We start from the raw sequence: 19,895 nt of genomic DNA, 5'->3' as shown, positions 1-19,895 counted from the left end.
AGTTTTATAATGTACAGCATTCAATCAATTTCTAAATACTCAATTTGTGTGTCCATGATTGTTAAGTCTTCAGTTTTATTTCGAATAGTAGATAGTAAGTTGAGGATTTTGTCTGTGTATTAGTATAAAGTGTGGCATCATAGAAATATACCTGCTTTATAATAAAAACCTTTTCTCCAAACAGCGGGATTTCATGTACAAAACTTATTATGAAAAAAACTCGATATTCTGAATGAAATTTATCGATGGTTTTTATTTGTGGTTGAAATTCCACAGCAACCACAATATTAAATGGGTGTTATTCAAACCTTTATTAAGACCAGAATGAAAGATAATAATATAATACGAAAAAAATATTAGGTAAAACTGAATAATCTTATTTCAACTCCGCTTTAAACGTGTTAGAGCCAGTTGAACCACAAAAAGTTTAAAAAAAACGCAACAGTGGTTTAACGTTAAACTTTTACTTTCCACCTCGCGGTCAAATTTGGTCAGCGCGTTTGCCTACCATGCAAGATGTTTCGGGTTCGATTCCTGACATGGCCGACATGAAATATTGATTTTAAAATTTATTTTCACACTATAATATTTCATAGTCCCTGGACTGGCACCTGGGCCCCGATTACAATAGGAAATATCAGAGTTATCTTCAATTGTCTTTAAAGTACAATCGAAATTGGTATGAAAATGTGTATGATATTTGTATGATAATATGAAATATGTTCGTTACAATGTTAAAAAAGGCCTATACAAATTTGTATATATATTTAACGATAATTCAACTTTACTTTATAGACAATTATTGAACATACCATTGTAATGCGGGTCATGGCCTTTAAGATTGTAACTCGAGTAATTATCAAAAGGTGTTGTTTTAGCGACCATTTTTTAAATCCGTTTTCGTTAATTCAGGGTTTTGTGGCGATATTTAGCCCATAGCTAAAGCACTTCTTTTAATACATTTTTCACGTTGAAAGTAAATTTTACGTACTATTTTTTTGTCAACAAACGCCATATTTCGGCATTGAAATGCTAAAATAATCAGATATGCGCTCAAAACGGTCGTTGTCTTGAAATGAACAGCAACAAAGAATTGTCAAATATCAACACACGGTGAAAGCCAGAAACATTTGGTCACTTTCCGAAAGGCTGAGAAAACCTAAAAACTTATTAGATAGGTATCTTAGCAGAAATGAAGGAAGTCTTAGGGAATATGGAAATCTGGGGGTTTTCAGGGCTTACGATATCGTTTCGGCTGGTATGAACATTTCCCAACATACGGCATATCTGTTCATATAATAGGGAAATACGAATACCGATAAAAATATGTGAAATGGATTTAGAATAATTAATTGAATTTTCAAAATCTAGACAATGTTCTAAACAAATTTGAATGGGCAGGAACAAATAAACGTGAATCGTCACTTATTAGGGGCGTGGCCAATGGAATGATCGTTTTTGCGGGAATTTAAAAATTACAAATTAATGTATATTTTTTATGCTTCTAATAAGTAACAAATTATTTTTTTTTACTGGACTGTTTTTCATAGATCTTTATTACTTTAAAAATATAATTTTAAAAATGTGATATTTCCCTGTTGTGAAGTTAATTCTCAGATTTATCCTGAATTTGTGACTACACAGATTATGTATAGTATAATATATTGTATATGCTATTGTAATATGCAAACGACTTATTATCTAAATAGGAAATCTTTCGCATAAATAAATGACGTTTGCTGTATGATTCAATGGGGTCATAGTTAACATTACCAGGGCCCCGATAACAATGGGAAGTTAACAGAGTTATCTTCGACAGTCTATAAAGAAAAAATCGATATTTGTGTACGAAAATGAGCATATTTGCATAAACATTTAAGTATCACAGTACATGTTTAAAAGAAAAAAATGTATGCATATTCCGCTTTTCATACAGAAAACTTTATTTTACTTGGCGATAAAATTTAAGATGAACGTTAACTTCCCATTTTAATCGGGGCCCCGGTCACCCAATGACCTAATACTGACGTAAACATTGTAAACAATGAAATGATAGCTACAAAACACACTGATAAACCGTTACTAATACGTAGTTGTGTAAGCGTAGATATGTGTGCAACTATTAGAGAACTTACAATGTTTAAATATGCCCAAAAAATTCAGGCTTTTCCAGAATTTAGATCACATTTCACATATTACTTTTCTTGGTTCTGTGTCCGAGCGGATAAATAATGTAACGAATGTATTTATTCAGATAGTTATACAAAAAAATAACATCTAGTAATTACGCTATTAAAAGTTATTACTTCATTCACACTTTTTTTGACAATACTTAAGCTATACTTATTTATATGGATGTTTTTTATATAATTGTTTTTAATGAAAACCACCGCTATCCCACAAAACGATGTGATAGACCTAGGACTCCTATTCTCTTTAAGAAACTCATAAAACATCTTTTGAGTATTTTTGTCCATTTTGAAGTAATTAGTTCCAAAAAATAACTCCTGAGGATCATTTTTGCGTAGAGCTGTCATTCGTTAAGTTGGGTAAAATTACTACTCCTTTACAAACCTCAATATTATAATTATGATGGCAAGTAAGGTGTTTTATTATAAATATTTTTATGGTATGATTATAATGCCGGTTTTTCGTTTAATTTTGAAAATATATCGTATTGGAAAAAAAACAACTTTTTATATTGCGATTTCCTGACGCGACCGAACAAATTATCACCACTATTATTTTTATATGAAGAGTTAAAAAAAAACATGAAAAATACGTAATCGCTTTCAAGCTATAAATAACATAATTCAAAAAGCAAAAAACTCTATTAAATCTATTTTCAGAGAACAAAGTGTTAACCAGAAAATAAAATTTTATGTTTCGAATGAAATTGACAAATATTTTAATGGGCTAATACCAAGGTATTTTCAAGATAAATAAAAAAATAATCTAATTCAAAATATTAATATGCAACAAGAGTAGCTAAAATATGAGTATAGAAAAAAAATATGTCTCAAAGTTGTCTACTGTACAAGGGACTAAAAATGTATGAAGAAATAACTGAATTGATTGAAAAGGAAATAAACGTAAATATTTTTAAAGATAAGTGAAAAAAATATTAGACCGAAATTGTTAGGTAAAAAGTATGTAAATCAATAGATTGTTTTTATGCTATTTAGATAAGTGTTGAAAAGTAAAATAGAAGTGTTAAAATTTTAGTTTTTCATATTTTTATTTTTATTTTTTATTCTTATTTAATTTTTAATTAAAAAAAATGAAAACTCACTAAGCCTCTTCCTTAGAGGCTTGCCAGCAGGTGGGAAATAGGTTATGTAAGTAAGTTATGAAAAATATACCACCTCGCCCAGACCAATTGAGACAAAATCGTTCTTGGATTTTTTTTTCTTGCAACTGGCGGGAATCGAACCCGCGACGCTAGTTTCACAGTTAGCTGTCTTTGCGCCACGGCGCCTGTCACAGTACATTTAAGTTTAACTTTATTATCATTATAATAAAAATGTATTATGTAACTTAGTAGACATTATAATAATAAATATGTACATCTCCCCCCCCCTCCTTATCCTCTCTTCAAGCATTTTTGTCCTTATCCCGCCCAATTTACAGTAACTTAATGTTCTTAAAATTAATATTTAAAAAATCTTTGATTATTGAGTACATGAAAATAACATTTTTATATGTATAAATTGTATGTATTTATTTGATATGTAATATATATTTTCTTTACTAACTTTGTATACCATGTGGAAATCTGTTATTAGTTCTGAGTTTATACACTATATCTGTTTGTTTACTAAAAATATGTATGTAGAACTGTTGATTTCCCTAATAAAATAAAATAAAATAAATAAATAATGGCAATGTAAATATTAGTTTATGTACAACATCATAATTCAGAACAATTTAAGTACAATAAAAAAAACTACCTAAGTGATTCTTGTGTTGCCCGCATGCAACGCATTTTTTTAGTTACTTTTGATAGTTGATATTACATTTACGGTTAAAACTACAAATACACAAAATACAAAAGCTTCTTTATTTTGTTTCTGTTAATATTTTAATCCTCTCTGGGTTTTTTTAGTTCTATCAATATTGCAGGTTGATAAAAAATAATCCTTACCTGGAATTTTCTAACATTCGTTTGCTTACTTACTTGGGTTGGCCCATGATTCATTTCCATTCATATCCGCCAAGCAAGAGTTGTTGGCTTCCTCCATCAGGTTCACTATATTGAAAGTAAAATACTACGCACTGTCATAGAATAAAGAGTCTGAAATTGCTGCTGTTTGACCTCTGTGATGCTCTTGAATATAAAGCTATTAATCAATCCATACTTTCGCTTTTGAGATTACATTCCTTATATCTACTAACAAGAAGAAAGTATTTATTTATTTTATTTTATATATTTAAATATGTTTATATTTTTTTCAAATATAAAACAGAACAACAAACAGTAGCGTAGGTAGTAATGCTTATAAGTCTCTCAGGGGGTATATATAAGTCTCTCACCGAGCCGGTGCAAAAGTTAAATGATATTGCAAAAAAAATATCAATTTTGGGAAGGATCAGAAGATTTATTGATAAGGACTCCTGCAAAACTATTTACAAAGCAATTATTGAACCACACGTTTACTACTGTAGTAGCATTTTATTTTTATCAAACAAAGAAAACATAGATAAACTAACTGTATTACAAAATAAAGCCTTTAGAATCATTTTGAAAAAAAACAGATATACGAGGGTAAAGTCGATGGTAAATGAAATGAAATTATTAACATATAAACAAAGAATATTTTACAATACAATGATATTTGTTCATAAAATTATAAACTCTAATAAAAAAACAGAATTTTGGAAAAAAATTGATCGGAACCAGCATGAACACGATCACAATACTAGAGAAAAGAACAAAATTAGACTTCCATTTAGGAAAAAGGCAAAGTCACAAAATTCAATTTTATTTAAAGCAATTAAAAAGTATAATGAAATGGAAAAAAATATTTATGAAGAAAAAAACATATCAAAATTTAAAATAATGGTCAAGACATATGTGATAAACAATTTATAAATTAAATATATTTGCAATGTTATTATTAGAACACACATAACAATATGTATGATATGTGTGCCCTATTTTAAGATTTAAATAAATAAATATCTAGGCAAAATGGGTAGGTGGAAAATGGATTTTTGTTGCTTCGATAAAAAAAAATCCTCGATTCAGCCAAAAAATAAATCTTGCGTCCTGTCGAAGTTTAGCAGTGTTTTTAATTTTTTAGTATTTTGTTTAATATATTACATATAATTGAGTTACATTTACTACAGTTTACATTTATTCATTGAAAATTACACTCGTTTAAATATGAATGAACTTATTAAGGATTTTTAGGCTGTGCCCGTGTCAAGCCATAATAATCAACAAAAAAAATCATAGTAAACTGAATTTAATTATAATGACACGTGATGCAATAGAATGACAATCCAGAAAAACAAAGTATAAATAATGAATAAGAAAATTCCAATGAAGACAATGTAATTTTTTTAATTAGATATGAATAAGTTATATAATTTACATTTATTATAAGTTTAGTATTTTGTTAGTTTAATGCTGTTCATCTTGAAAAAAGAGAAGCTCTTGTGCTTGGAGAGGGACTCACACTGAGTCAATAGTAGGTACGAATGTAATAAGCATTTTATAAAGTAAAAATACAATACATTGTCATTTTTCATTAGTCTTTATAAATCAATTTGTTTTTCTGCAAGGTATTCCTTTAATTTAATTAAAAATTTGTTTACATCTTTAATTTTTTAAATTTCTTAAGGGAGACTATTAAAGTTGTTTGTGCCTAAATAAATGTAATTTTGCTGGAATTATTTAGTATGACATTTTGGTAAGTTGATATTATTTGGAAATCGCAAAGATGTGCTTGAGTATTTTTTTTTTTTGATCAACTGAAAAGTAGATTTTTTTCTGTAACTATTGTCGACGTTAGAAACTTGGAAAAATGATCGATAATGGTATTATCTTATTTATATGCACGTATACTGAATAAAAATAAGTTTTTCAACAAGAAAGTAAGAGGTATAAATACAAAAACAGTAAAACACTATTATTTATTGAATTATTTACGGATTCATTCAGTCCACTTAGTTAAAATATACATATTTTTTATATACAGGCACGATTAAAATAAAACACATCGAAAAAAAAAGCTAGGACAAACATTACAAAATCTGGTCTATTCAAGTGATTGTTTAAATAATAACAAACAAATAAAATCAAAAAGTGTATATAAGAAATATAATGTAGGTATACAAGTATAATACGAACAATTTTATCTGTTTAAAATGTATGTCTCTTATGGAGCTAAAAAATGAAGTAAGAGTGAAATAATATTTTCGTAAAATAAATTAAAATTCAGTTTCGTAAAAAATTAATAACTTTATTAATTGTTTCGTTTTTTATTGAAATGGGTGTTGTTTTAGCAATTTTTTAAAAGTAATGTCTTATTTGACTATCGTCAAAGTTGTGATTTTGAAAATTTAACATAACCTTTTTCAATGCAACTGGAATATGAATTTACGAGTACTTGTAGATGAAATAATTATGAAGAATCTTTATTTTTTTACCATTATTTCATAGTATGATTGAGGCGTATAATTTACGAAGAAATGTATAAGTAATAATAATTATATCTACTAGCTGATAATGTCCCTGAGATATTGTACCGACCCAAGTAAGCACAAGTAGGTAGCTATTAACTGTTAACCGATCAAGCAGGCAGCATTGATCAACTGATCATAAGAGAACTTGCAACTTAAGTACAACCATAAATCACAGCTTACATTGCTGTGTCCCTCTCAACACGAGAAGTAATAATGGTTATTATTATTATGATCAAATAAAAATAATCCGATTCCTACATCCAATAAAACGTTAATGATTCTGTAAATAAAGGTCGTACTTCGCGGAATCGTCGTTAATTTTGTTCGTAGTTTATGTTCCGTCTGCTTCTTGGCTTTTGACTATCATACGTGAGATCCCGATTCGATTTCTGACCAATAAAGTTCTCAATTATTCTTTGTTTTTGGACTTAAGTCTAACAATGCAAGTACCTAGTACCTTTCTAGTAAAAATATATTAAATAGGGGCGGAGGCATTGAGGGAGGCTAGTGTAGGGATAGCTCGTTTTTCCATTGATTGCACGCTTTTTCTGCCTTTAATTTGGATTAAAATCACTTGTAAACACAAACATAAGCAAAATGACTGGCAGTCTCCTAAGGACAAGACAGATGCAAGACCTTGAACTGAAAGATGACTTTGTGTACCTCGGCTTTCTTATCTCCAACAACGGCCGTTGCAGACCTGAGATTGGTCGCAGGATTCAAATGGCCAAAGAAGCAATGAACCGTTTGGAGAAGATTTGGCAAGATCGAGGCATATCAATAAACACAAAAAAGCGGTTGATGGAAGCCCTGGTATTCTCCGTTTTCCTATATGGGGCTGAAACGTGGACAATGCGTGCATACGAGAGGAAGAGGATCGATGCATTCGAGATGTGGTGTTGGAGAAGGCTGCTACGTGTGCCTTGGACAGCCAGAAGGACGAATGCATCGATACTGGAAGAGCTCCATATTACAACTCGTCTTTCAGTGGTGTGTTTGAGAAGGATACTGTCTTTCTTTGGGTATATTGCTAGACGTGAGCCAGACAATCTAGAAAGGGAAATAATGTCTGGCCGAGTTGAAGGTAGGAGAAGCCGGGGTATAATCCCATATAGATGGACTGACCAAATAAATGTGGCTACGGGGCTAAAATTTGATGAGTCAGTTCGTCGGGCTGAGGACAGACTGGAGTGGAACAGACTAATCAGAAGTGTTCATGGTGATCACGATCCTCAGCATTGAGGGACCGACTTGGAAGGAGAAGAAACAAAATGAAAAAGTGAATCTTTAAAAAAACGGGATTGACAAAGGGTCTTCTAGAACCCCATAACAGTTGTTGGTAAAGGTGGGGTTTTCCCGTTAATGTACCTAATATCCACCCACAAAACGAAATTCGGCGCAAGAAAATGCAATTTAAATACGCTGTAAAATTTAAAAAACGTGTTTATAAACTACTTGAAGATGGAAAGATCTGTGTTTTTTGAACCTATAATATAATAGTGCTCCAAACAAAATTCAAGTGGTCTCACAACGAAGCGTTTTATTTAATAAAAAAAATATTTCAAAAAAAAAAAATCATGTTTTTCCACAAAGTTAATGCCGATTCAATAAATAATATAATTTCTTCGTTTTAGTTAAAATCTAATGGTATAATATTGGGTTTTGATACCTGTTTAAAATATGATATGGAATGGTTTAAATGTCCAAATTGTCAAGACTGTTAGCAGACAGTAGTAGTGACGTTTTGTGATTATATAGTGATTACGCTTGCCTTACATGGCGGTGCGGGGTCCCCGTACAGTGGATACTATAGTGTACAGCCTTCGCGGGTTGATAACCCCTGGCGACTTCAGTATTATTATTCGGAGGCCGCTGTGACTCACCGCTCGCGTGCCCCGATTGGGCGGCCCTATTATGTGTATTTATTCATTGGAATGAAACAAACTCAATATAACCCTTCAGAGTCAACACTCAGTAAATGAAGATTATATGAAAGATGCTGATTTATAATACCGTCAAAAGCGTATTTTAGGAGCTTACCTTGTAAGCGAATAATTAAGTAAGAATATTTTTCATCGTCAATAAATTTCCTGGCGGGTAAAAAACACAATTAAAGACGACTGGACGAAGGCATTATGTTGGAAGTTTTCTTTTTTTATATAGATGAAGATTCTTATGTACTTATAGACTTTTCATAAAAACCATAAAACATCATAAAAAAGTTGCAAAACATCAATTTTGAGAGCGAATGAAGGTGTTTTATTATCAATAATTAAAGAGTGATTTTTAAACAGTTCTTATTCAAAATTTATGAATTTAAAAGTAAAAATACTATGGTAATCAAAATTATAAGCTGCATAATAAAGCTTAAAAATTTCACATTTTTTATCAAAATGTTCTCGAAAATCTTAAAGCATCTCTCTAGTTTGAACGACGTCACTGGTTTATATGAATCAACCAATGATAAGAGAGAGAGTTACGGAAGATTTCCGGTTTGCTTGCCGTCAATGGACCTATGAGCAGAACTGATCGAGAATAAGCGGAAGAGAACCTCTGACGTCACACGCGGAGTTATTTCAGAAATACAAAACTTACGATACATAAAAATTAAAAAAATAAAAAATAATTGTAGTCTATTAACAAATAAAAAAAATAAAAAAAACACTTAACTTCTTCATTAATAGTATTAAATTGATAAAAAATACCGTAGTGGATATGGACATTGTAATTTATTGTTATTGAATTTAATAGTTTTTTGCTACCATTTGTGCTATCTCAATATGGCCACACCAACATAGGCCCTTCATCGAATTTTCCAAACTCACAGTGAAAGTGGCAACGAAAGCAGTAGAGTTAAATGCAATTAAAACCGCGGTTTTCAAAATGGATTTTTTTAAGAGTAACTCGTTTATAAATAAATAAAAAAATAGTATGTAGGATTTAAAAATAACATAACTTGTTTTGGTGCAACCGGCCATAAGTCGATGTAATTTTTAGCGTAGTAAAAGTACAACATTAGGTAGCCCTCCTGAATATTTTACTGGTCATGTGTTTACATCTATCGGACCGGTCGCGGACGTCGGTCGGTGGACGGACCAGCCTTGAAGCAGTTTGCTGAGCTGTCCTATAACTCCGCGGGATGCCTGATACAATGATTTACCACTTCATTTGTGAAGAAACAAATCCCTTAATGGCAACTTTTTATTGTGTATTTTTACCTGTAGAAATCTCTCGCGGAGAATAGAGAGTAGGTTGAACTAAGCGAGATACTGCGTGGTATCGTATTAAATATGTTTGTCTATGGTACTAAGGCGTTTAATCTACATACATAAATATAAATTTAGGCTCCCTATATTTATGGCCGCAAATATCGAAAAGTAATCGATGGATTGTCTCAATTTTTTAACAGAACATTGCATTTTAGCAGAAGGGTATTTTTATAAATTTTTTCGGAAGTTCCAACGGAAACAGAACATTCTATGTGTTTTATATTTACTCATAATTTGACATAGTTAACAAGTACTGAATGACAGTTCTACGCAGCGCTGCCATTTTATCGATTTTAGCCAAAGTTAAAATTTTCTTTCCTTATATTCTTCAGTATAGTCACAGCATCGCAAAATAATAAAATAAGCAATGTGTTTTCTCGGTAAATATATAGTTGCTAGACTATTTTTATTTACTCCCCTAATAATTGATATCAGACAAAGCCACAGCGAAGCGTGGCCGGGTACAGCTAGTTAGAAATATTTTGAATGTGAACAATTCGTTTTGGACAAGGGTTTCATTATCAAAGGGTTAGAAATTCAACTATTAGTCGTAGAAACGAGCTCCTGGGCCCCGATTACAATGGAAAGTTAACAAAGTTATCTTCAACTGTCCATTAAGAAAATCGAATTTTCTGTACGAAAATATGACATTTGGTGACATTTGCGTTTTCCATGGAGGTAATAAATTAAAATAAATAAAAATACCGAATGAACACCCCGAGCCATCCACGCACACACATGAACGCAGATATAAAACATACACAAACATATACATTACATGCGGCACATATACGTAGCATAAACCACTCAAGATGCACATTCAGCAACTATCCCAAATAATCGACCCCATGAAGAAATTTTCTGTACAAATGCAACGTGCAGTTAAAAATGTCTACATCAATACTGAGTCCGTTATAATTTCTACAGGTACGTCTAATGAATGAATTCGAGGTATAATTGTTTTTACAAGTTGGTACATAAAAAAGGGAATTTAATCTAGTATAGCGAAGAGGACAACGGAAACCAATATTTTGTAAAAGATACGGCAAATCAACTATATTATTGAGAATTTTGAAAATAAACATTAAATCATATGTAAGGCGCCTTCTATGAAGGAAGGTAGGCAATATACTTATATGAAGGAAGGTAGGCAAATAATTATTATAAGAATGCCAAGCCAAGTATAAGCTTATATTGTATTGGTTATTTCTCAAAAATCGTTTTAAAGTCTTTAAAATAAAATATTAGTTTTATTAAACAGTTATTGTTTATTTATAAGACTTGAAATAGTCTTAATGCTGTTGAATTTTAATCTCTCACGCGAATGTGAATAAAACTAAAAAACTTCGTAGGATAGGTGTACAACTGTCGATATTCGCGTATTACGTAAGTCTGAGATAAGCACTATCGTCGAAATCAAGAAAGGAGTTTTGCGTTGATTTCGGCATGCAGAGAGAGTGGACAGCAAAAGAACGTCAATAAGGATTTGCGATGCTAATGGATGCAGAAAATGACGAAGACAGAGAAAGACTTGCCATGACCAAATTCAACAAATACTTGCCATTCAAAGATGGACATGTCAAAGTCGGAAAAATCGGCGGGTTTGCATTAGAAGATGCATGAAAGTAGAAAATCGTTCTCTCCTCACTGTCTACTCCTAAAAGGAAATCGTGCGATCGTTTGTTTGACCGTTAAAATAAAATTCAGTTTGGCGTAAAAAATAACAGTGTTTTGCCTTGAATAACATTTTTTTATGAAACCAGTTTCGCTAACTTCCGTGAAAAGTAAATAATTTTTTTTTTCGATTCAATCGGCCCTTAGCAATTTCGATTTGTGTTGATTTTATTTTTTTAAATAAAACCGAGTTGCGGTGATCTGGGCTACATTTTAGAATGAGGCCGAACTCAATACGCATATAATATGTAAGCGTATTTATCGGCCGTTGTGCCTACGTAGGTATCTATCTATGCCTACCGCTTGAAAGTGAATTTGCCATCATTTCGACTGGTTGTAAAATTGCGCAATCAAACCATTTCTCGGCAAAGTTTCGGCGCAGTAATAGCCTTATAATTATTGGATTAATGTAACAAGTAGGAAATATGGATTCTGTAATACCTGGGCCGAAATTGCTGCTTCCAAAATTTGTGTCATATAAACTATCCAAACTAGAAAAGTACTAATTATTAGATGTATGTACACACTAGTAATATTATTATACACACATCCGTTCATAATATGCAGATTTTACAGGGACGTGCTGCTGCATTAGAAAATCAAACAATAATCTTAACTTTTCATACTTTTAAAATATAAATTCATAAAATGAGTACTTGAAGTCGCTATTTTTACAATTTTCCAAGTTAAATTATATGAATGCAGCCGGGACGTTAAAAATAAAACATTGAACGCATGTTAGTGGATGTATTTTAGGTACCGGAGAACGAGGTGGCTCCGGACACTTTCGTATATTTTTTAAGTTTATTCGGGTCTACAAAATAAATAAAACAACTCAACCTTTTAAGTAAATGTGAAGCACATTACCACCATCATATGTATATTATTTTTTTGTTTGATGGTTTTCGAAAAGTGTCCGGAGTCGCCACCACAAGTGTGGTGACTTCGGACGACTATGTAATCCTCCCTGTAAAGAGAATTCAATTGAAGTTGTATGAACTAAATGACCAAATTATTCGTTTTTCAGTTGTAAATATGCTGAAAAAGTGAGAAATAAAACATTTTAATTAAAAAAATTGCCACTTGTTTATTTAATTAAAATAATAATAAAAACCATTTGAATTATATAAATCAAAGTACTTCTGGCACTAAAAAATTAACAGAGGCATTTAGAACTGATAACTTTTCGTCCCGTACTTCCAAAATAGCTTTATACATATTTTATGAATCATTTTTCTGATATCGTCGTCCTCCAATCTTCCATTTGTATATTCGGGGCATGTACACTTCGCCTCGCAAAGCACGACATTTTTATATTTATTTAATATTCATTTAACGAATAAAAGTCTATAAATCTAACCAATTAATCAAAAAATATATTTAATTATATTGTACTGATCTGGACACGAGTTTGTTGAATACTTTGCGAAAATTCAAGATTGGCAGAGACACAGTAGTACCGCTATCATCATAATGAATCACAACACTAGCAACAAAAAACAAAAGTTGCGAGCATACTGACGCAAGGGGACTGTGATTCGCGTTACCCTCTACCCACAGATTTCCTTGAAGCGAAACGATGTGCCACTGTCCGACTTTCCCTGCCATATCCGAAGCCACCCCGTTCCCAGGTATTTACTTGTTTTTTAAAAAATTAAAACATATTTAGTATAGAAGTAAAACGTAACAGCCATGTTTTGAAACTGGTCGGCGCGGCGTATAAAATTTATTTGAGTGATTTTACGTAATGCAAATATGTAGATTTATTATTCATTTGTATAAAATATGAGTTAAATAGATAATTGCGATAGGTTACGATACGTATTTTTTTAATTATTTATTTATTAAAAATAAATGAAAGGAGGAAATTTATGTTGTAGCCGAAAAACCACATTTAAACTGTTGATGTTTTTGACAAGTGACGCGAGCAGACATTTTTAGCACCTCAAAATTCGTTTTCTATCAGAATTTTTTCGCGGTAGCCATGCTTGTGAAATACGATATTTAAAACAAGAAAAGGGATAAACAAAAATACCATACGTGAATATTGAAGTTCACACCTATAGGCAGAATAGTAAATGATACATAGCTTGTTAAGTGATCAGTTAATCCAGCCAGTGGCATAACATTAAGCAAAAATACTAGATAATAGATAGATAAAATACCAGACAACATCAACACTACCACAATAAAAAAAAAGCAAAGACAAATGCAGTAAGTAAGAGTACTCAATTTTTGTATTTAAAAAAAAATACAGTAGGTACATTGTTTTTATAAATATTACTTATTTTTCCACGTAGTAGTCTTCTCGTTCTATGCATGTTGTAAGTCGTGGCACAAGCTTTTTGAAGCCCTCCTCGTAGAACTCTCCCACCACCTCCTTCGTCCACTTCGAGGCCTCTTGTTTTACCTCCTCATCGGTTAGAATTTTTTTCCACCCATGTGAGTCTTCAGGAAGGTGAAAAAATGAAAATCTGAAGGCGTCAGAGGAGTACGCAGCGTGGTTCAAAATGTCCCGACCAAACGAGTTTACACCCGCCTTAGTGGTGTTCGCCATGTGTGGGCGGGCGTTGACGTGCAACAAACACACTTCCTTTGTCAACATTCCCCTCCTTTTGTTTTAAACTCCTCTTTTGAGTTTTTATAGGGTCTCTCACTATCATGCTCTAGAAATTGTCTCCCTCTGAGGCAAAAAATCAATCGAAATTATCCCTTTTCGGTCCCAAAACACGGATGCCTTTCCTTGATGGATGGTCTTCCACTCCTTTGCTCGTCATAAATATTCCTTCTTCCTTCATTAAACTCACGACACTACTTTAATACGTTTGCTCGGTTCAGAGCACCTTCTCCATAAACACTTTTGATCCGTGCTAAAATTTCAGTCGGAGTTTTTCCTTCCGCGAGAAGGAATCTTGTGACAGCGCGCACCTTGCACTTGGTGGGATTTCTTATTGACATCTTTCACAGAAACGAACAATACGAGGCAAATTTTGGTACTAACGAGGGTCACCGGTGCTCATTGTGTTCAGGAGACCCCCCACTACCAAACAGCGTTGCCAACATTGGAAAAAAAATCACAGCACGAGAGCCAAACAGTACTCTTACTTTCTGGATATGCCTCGTTCAGTGGACAAACACTATAATGACTTACTTTACTATTTAAAAAATTATATTGGACACAAATGTAAAATCAACATTTCAAAAATCATGATGCCTATTATACTGATGAGATAAGACATAACATGACTTTACCTTATATGTTAATATATCGCTAACAGGTTTTTAAAAATTATGAATAAAAAAGCTTTGTAAATGCATGGACTATTATATTCTTAAACACTTCAGAACTCTGTTAAAAATATTCAAATATGTAATGGTATCAATTCTGTTAGGGTTATACCTGCCTAGGTTTTGTCTACAAAGTTTTGGAAACACTCAAAATATTGTTAAATACTTATTTTTTTAATATTATAAATATTTAATTAGATATTTTAAAAAACGTTCGTACGCCTTTGATATGCATGTTACATACAAACGAGATTTTTATAAAATAAAATAAATTTCGATTTAGAAAGCTGTTGAAATTGAACTCACGAGATGAGATAAATGATATAAGGTGTTAATTTATTTTAAATTTATTTAGCACAAGATAGGGCTCTGATAAATATCTCTACTAAGCTGTTCTGTCATTCATTTAAATAAATCACAATTAGGCAAATCAGAAAACTTGATTTCAGACTGGTTTAGGGATTACATTTCGCAATTAGCATTAGTTCCTAGATCTTTGTATTGATATGTATTTTTATGAAGTGACATTTTTTTCAAAAACCACCTGTCTTACGCATCCGTATGAAGTAACAAAAGAATATACAAATAACAGTCGAAATAATTCCTTAATAAAACTTGTTCTAGTTTTTCACATTATTACAGATTTTTGTCTTGATGTTGGACATGAACTACCCTAGAATGTGTAAGATGAGTCTTACAATATAAAATTTAAAATAAAATAATATACGTCCGTTTTACTGTGCTTGTTATTTACTGGCCTCGTTTAAGTCCATAAATGGTTTAAAAATATATTTTGGCGTTTTCAATATTTGTGAAAAATTTGCATATTCGTAGTGTTAAAAACATATTTCGCTGCCATTCGCTACTAAAGTAAAAACTGTTTTTACTCCTCCCCAAACTAAATACAGTTTGAAGCGTATAAGTTTTACAACTTAGGCCGACGATTATACTATATCATTGATTAAGTTTCACCATTCTGCGTATCCATCTATTTCGCTCAGATTTTTTATTGATTACTTTATATTCTATTGGCATGCAAACATTTACGCACAAGATTGTTTTTGTTAAAAAATTCATTGCTTGAAAAAAAATATCATCACATTTAAAGCATAATATTACTAAAATGAGAATCTTGTGTGAAGTTTTGTAGAATCTACCTTTAATAAAGTAACTGAAGTTTTGTGATTTTGATAAAAAAAAAAATTTTTTTTTTGACTAATGACTACTTTTGCCTAAGTTAAATCTTAGAGATAAGGCTTGTGCGAAAACTTTATCTAAGAAATATTTACCAAAAGCGTTAATATTTACGAAATTTTGTTAGAAGATAACATGGCAGCTTTTTTTACACCATTTATTTTTTTGCAACTTTTATAATTGATCTAAATTTTTACGAAAGTAAGATTACCTTGATTGCTAGCCTCAGTTCGGATGTGAAATAATAACTTAAAAATGCTAAATAGTTTATAGTCGATTTCACAATACAACCAAAAAACTTTATTCTTCGTTTTTTCAATCCTTTGTAGGCAAGGACTAGATTTACTCGCTGGCAAGTAATCAAGATAAACACATTGCAAAAAAGAAGGAAAACAGCTTTACGAAGGAAATATATAAAAGTCTAGGGATAACTTTTAATAAGGGCAAAAAGAAGTCTAGGGAGTTATAGGGGTTATGACATGGCATTGTTTGATTTAAGTGTCCACTTTACGCGCTGTGTAACATTTATTATTTTGTCTAATGTTTGTGATTGTAAATGCCTTAACTTCAATATTTCCTTCTTTAAGATGTTCTCCATATTTGTGTTTAAACAAAAAGACAAAAAAAAGTTCTTGATAAATGAAAACAAAAAAAAATGAATAAAAATTACTACAAAATGACCAATCTAGCTAGCTATTTAGTATTGGTTTGGTCTACCCATTGCATTTTAAATGGTTATTGTCTTCCAATAATCATTATTAGTTTTCCACACGTGTGCACACGTAGAATAGGTATCTACATTAGTGCAGTGTATAATCAACCACAAACAACTCACCTTTTATCATACCAAGTAAAACGAATTATAAATATATTTGTACATATTTTGTAATAGTTCTTATTGTGAAATCCAAACGGTAAACTGGGCTTAGACTGTTTTTTGGCACAGGATGTTTAACAATACAAGTGTTGTTTCATTATCCATTGTTCTTTAATGACATATCTTTAAGACACGTTGCTGTTGTAGTTTTTACAATACAGGAAAAACGAAGTGATTTTTCAATTAAGATTATATTATTCCTTTTTAGTTGCTTCTTTTACTCTACCGAGTTATTTATTTTTTACTCTTTTGATGCGTATTTTCATTTAACCACAAGATACCGTCATGATCGTATAACAACTAAGCACGTGATTGTCTTCAACACTATTTAAGAGGGGTTTAATATATATATATTATATTTGGCAGTTTATATTATAATTTGATAAGTATTAAAACACATCCTTAGATATTTGGGCTAGTGGATAGCTATTTGGAAAATAAATCCTTTATAAAACAAGATCAAATATAAAAGAAACCTATTATTAGTTTCTTTTATATTTGAGTCGTTATTTTACGGTCACGACGGTACGTATTCTTTATCCACCTGGACACAGGAGACTCACGTAAGATTCTTCGGCTCTCTTCTCCAATAACATGTTTGTGAAATACTCTGGATTCTGTAATCTACGGGTTCGTTAAACCAATCAATTTTCAAGATAAATACATTAAATACATGCAATATAAATAAATACAATAATAATATTTATGTATACATGGTAATTAAAAAAAGTCAAAAATAATTTATTAACATGACAGTGAAAGAAAACTTACAAGGAAAGACACATTTAGAATTTTTAAAATATTGCAAAGGTAGATACTAGCGATAGGCGTTTTGGTTATTTAAAAGGAGTAGCGGTAACAGTTACTATTTCATATGTTAAACTGTTTTGTGAATATGTTTCTAAATATCAGTTTCGAGCAGCGTGTGCAAACAATTTAGTACAAGTAATTACTAAAACAGTTTTACATAAGTTAATTAAGCTGTAACTCGTTACGAGCCACTCTGCTTTAAACTGTTTTAAAAATCAGTTTCACGTATTCCGACTTGTTTTTCTTTACAGTAAAGGTTTCAGCAATTTCCAAAGAATAACTGTTTAATTTAAAAAAAAACTATTTTTAACCCCTTTGGAATAGTAACTGCTTAAAAATAACTGTTTAATTTTTTAACCACCTCTTCGTAGATACTTAAGAATTATTTACACAAACAGAGGATACTAAAAATCGGAACGCGTAGTTAAAATAAGTACTTACAGTCAGTTTAGTTGCTGCGCACGTTGTCGTCTACTAACTATGAACCTGAAATAAATCAGTTATAAAAAAACCCATCTATCGATTTTAACGAAATATTTATAAAACGATACAGCTAAAAGAACATGATATAAAAATGAAAAAAATCCTCGCTCCCACCCCTGCTTTACGCAATTTGACTCGGATTAAAACCATGGATTATATAATATTTCTCATGATATGTAATCTTCTCGTTCGGATGCTTGTGTGGGTACACAAGCAGACAAAAAACTTAAATATTTTACGTCTTTTTAAATTCCGCCTGTCAGAATTGTGCGTTGAACTTTAAGAGTGATAATGGTTCTGTTCATTTTCGTAGCAAAATGGCGGTTGACAGACTCACGAGACGGAGGTAAATCCTTGACAGATCCTGATCTGATGAACCGAATGTTCGTAATCCCCCAAAGTACGGGGCTCGTCCCACGAGATGACATAATCAAAATACTTATAAGAATTATAAATTACGATGACAGTAATCGCTCAAAAAAGATTTCTATTGGGTGTTAAGACTGTTCTGAAACATGGCGAAATGTCAACTGCCTTCAAGATCAACTTGTGAAATGTAATTTTCATCCGCATTTAGATTTCGTTGGAGTTTTAGTCAAGAGTTCATGTAAGAACTGTCTGAAGAAGGACGATGCATAATGAGTGCGGCTGAAACTCTCGACGTGAAAATCAAACTATGACAGAGTTGCAAAAATGATAAATTACGGAAATAATGAAAATTTTAGATTTGTGATATAAAAAAACCAAATACGTAGTTGAATTATTAATTACTTTACATAACATGAACATTTAAGAAGTTGGGTATCAAACACAGCGAGAATTCCTTCCATTTAATACCTTGTCAGAATCGCCAATCACATAATGGAATCAAATCATTTCTTAGATTCATATTAAATCAAACTCCTTTATTCCTACAAGTAAAAGATATGAAAATATTAATACGGATTCATATGAAATCACACTCCTTTATTCCTACTAGTAAAAGCCAAATAATTAATTACTTAGAATATCTATAAATATAAAAATAAAGGAGACAACATTAATACTCGTAGTACAATTAATAATACTAAATAAAAAAAATCCCTTACCATGTTCCCGTTGTACAAACCCCCCCTCCTTAATTCTTCTTTTTCTCTCACCCCTGTCAATACCTAGATTTTTTATTTCTGTATATTTATGTTAAGTTTATCTACCCCTGTAGACGGAAAGATCTGCGCTTTTCAAAACTGTACAGAAGTGTTTAAAAATAAATTTAAGTGGTCCCAGAACAAAGTGTTAAAAATATTTAATTATGTTATTCCACTAAGTTAATGCCGAATCAATAAAAAATAAAAAGCTCGGGTATCTACATAATATCAAGACGCCTGTGGAATTCTCTCCTTTCTACCTATTCCTACAGAGAAATTTCACGATAGTAGATAGTAGTAATTGAGTTACGCATAGTCATAAAATGTCTAGATTTTTAAATCTATGTATTTTTACGGAAAACAGGAAATTGATTAGTAAGGCTGTTCAGAGGCTATAATAATAATAATTTATTCAAAGTTTGATGAATAATAATCAAAAGTATTTATTATTCTGTATTGTGTGTTAACAAAAGTTGTGTCCAT

The 19,895-nt window shown here is 31.4% G+C and overlaps 1 protein-coding gene across 1 annotated transcript in view; it reads left to right on the top strand.

The window, feature by feature from the left end:
- Nucleotides 1-19,895, top strand: part of LOC148272669 (GAS2-like protein pickled eggs) — a 186,927-nt gene that overhangs the window by 12,529 nt on the left and 154,503 nt on the right. The window lies entirely within an intron of this gene.

The sequence above is a fragment of the Micrasema longulum genome, unplaced genomic scaffold (genome assembly GCF_059751315.1).
Source record: "Micrasema longulum isolate JH-2025_06_02 unplaced genomic scaffold, ASM5975131v1 h1tg002244l, whole genome shotgun sequence".
NCBI lineage: Eukaryota > Metazoa > Arthropoda > Insecta > Trichoptera > Brachycentridae > Micrasema > Micrasema longulum.
Note: the sequence above shows the minus strand (reverse complement) of the source record. Positions and strands in the feature narration are given on the sequence as shown.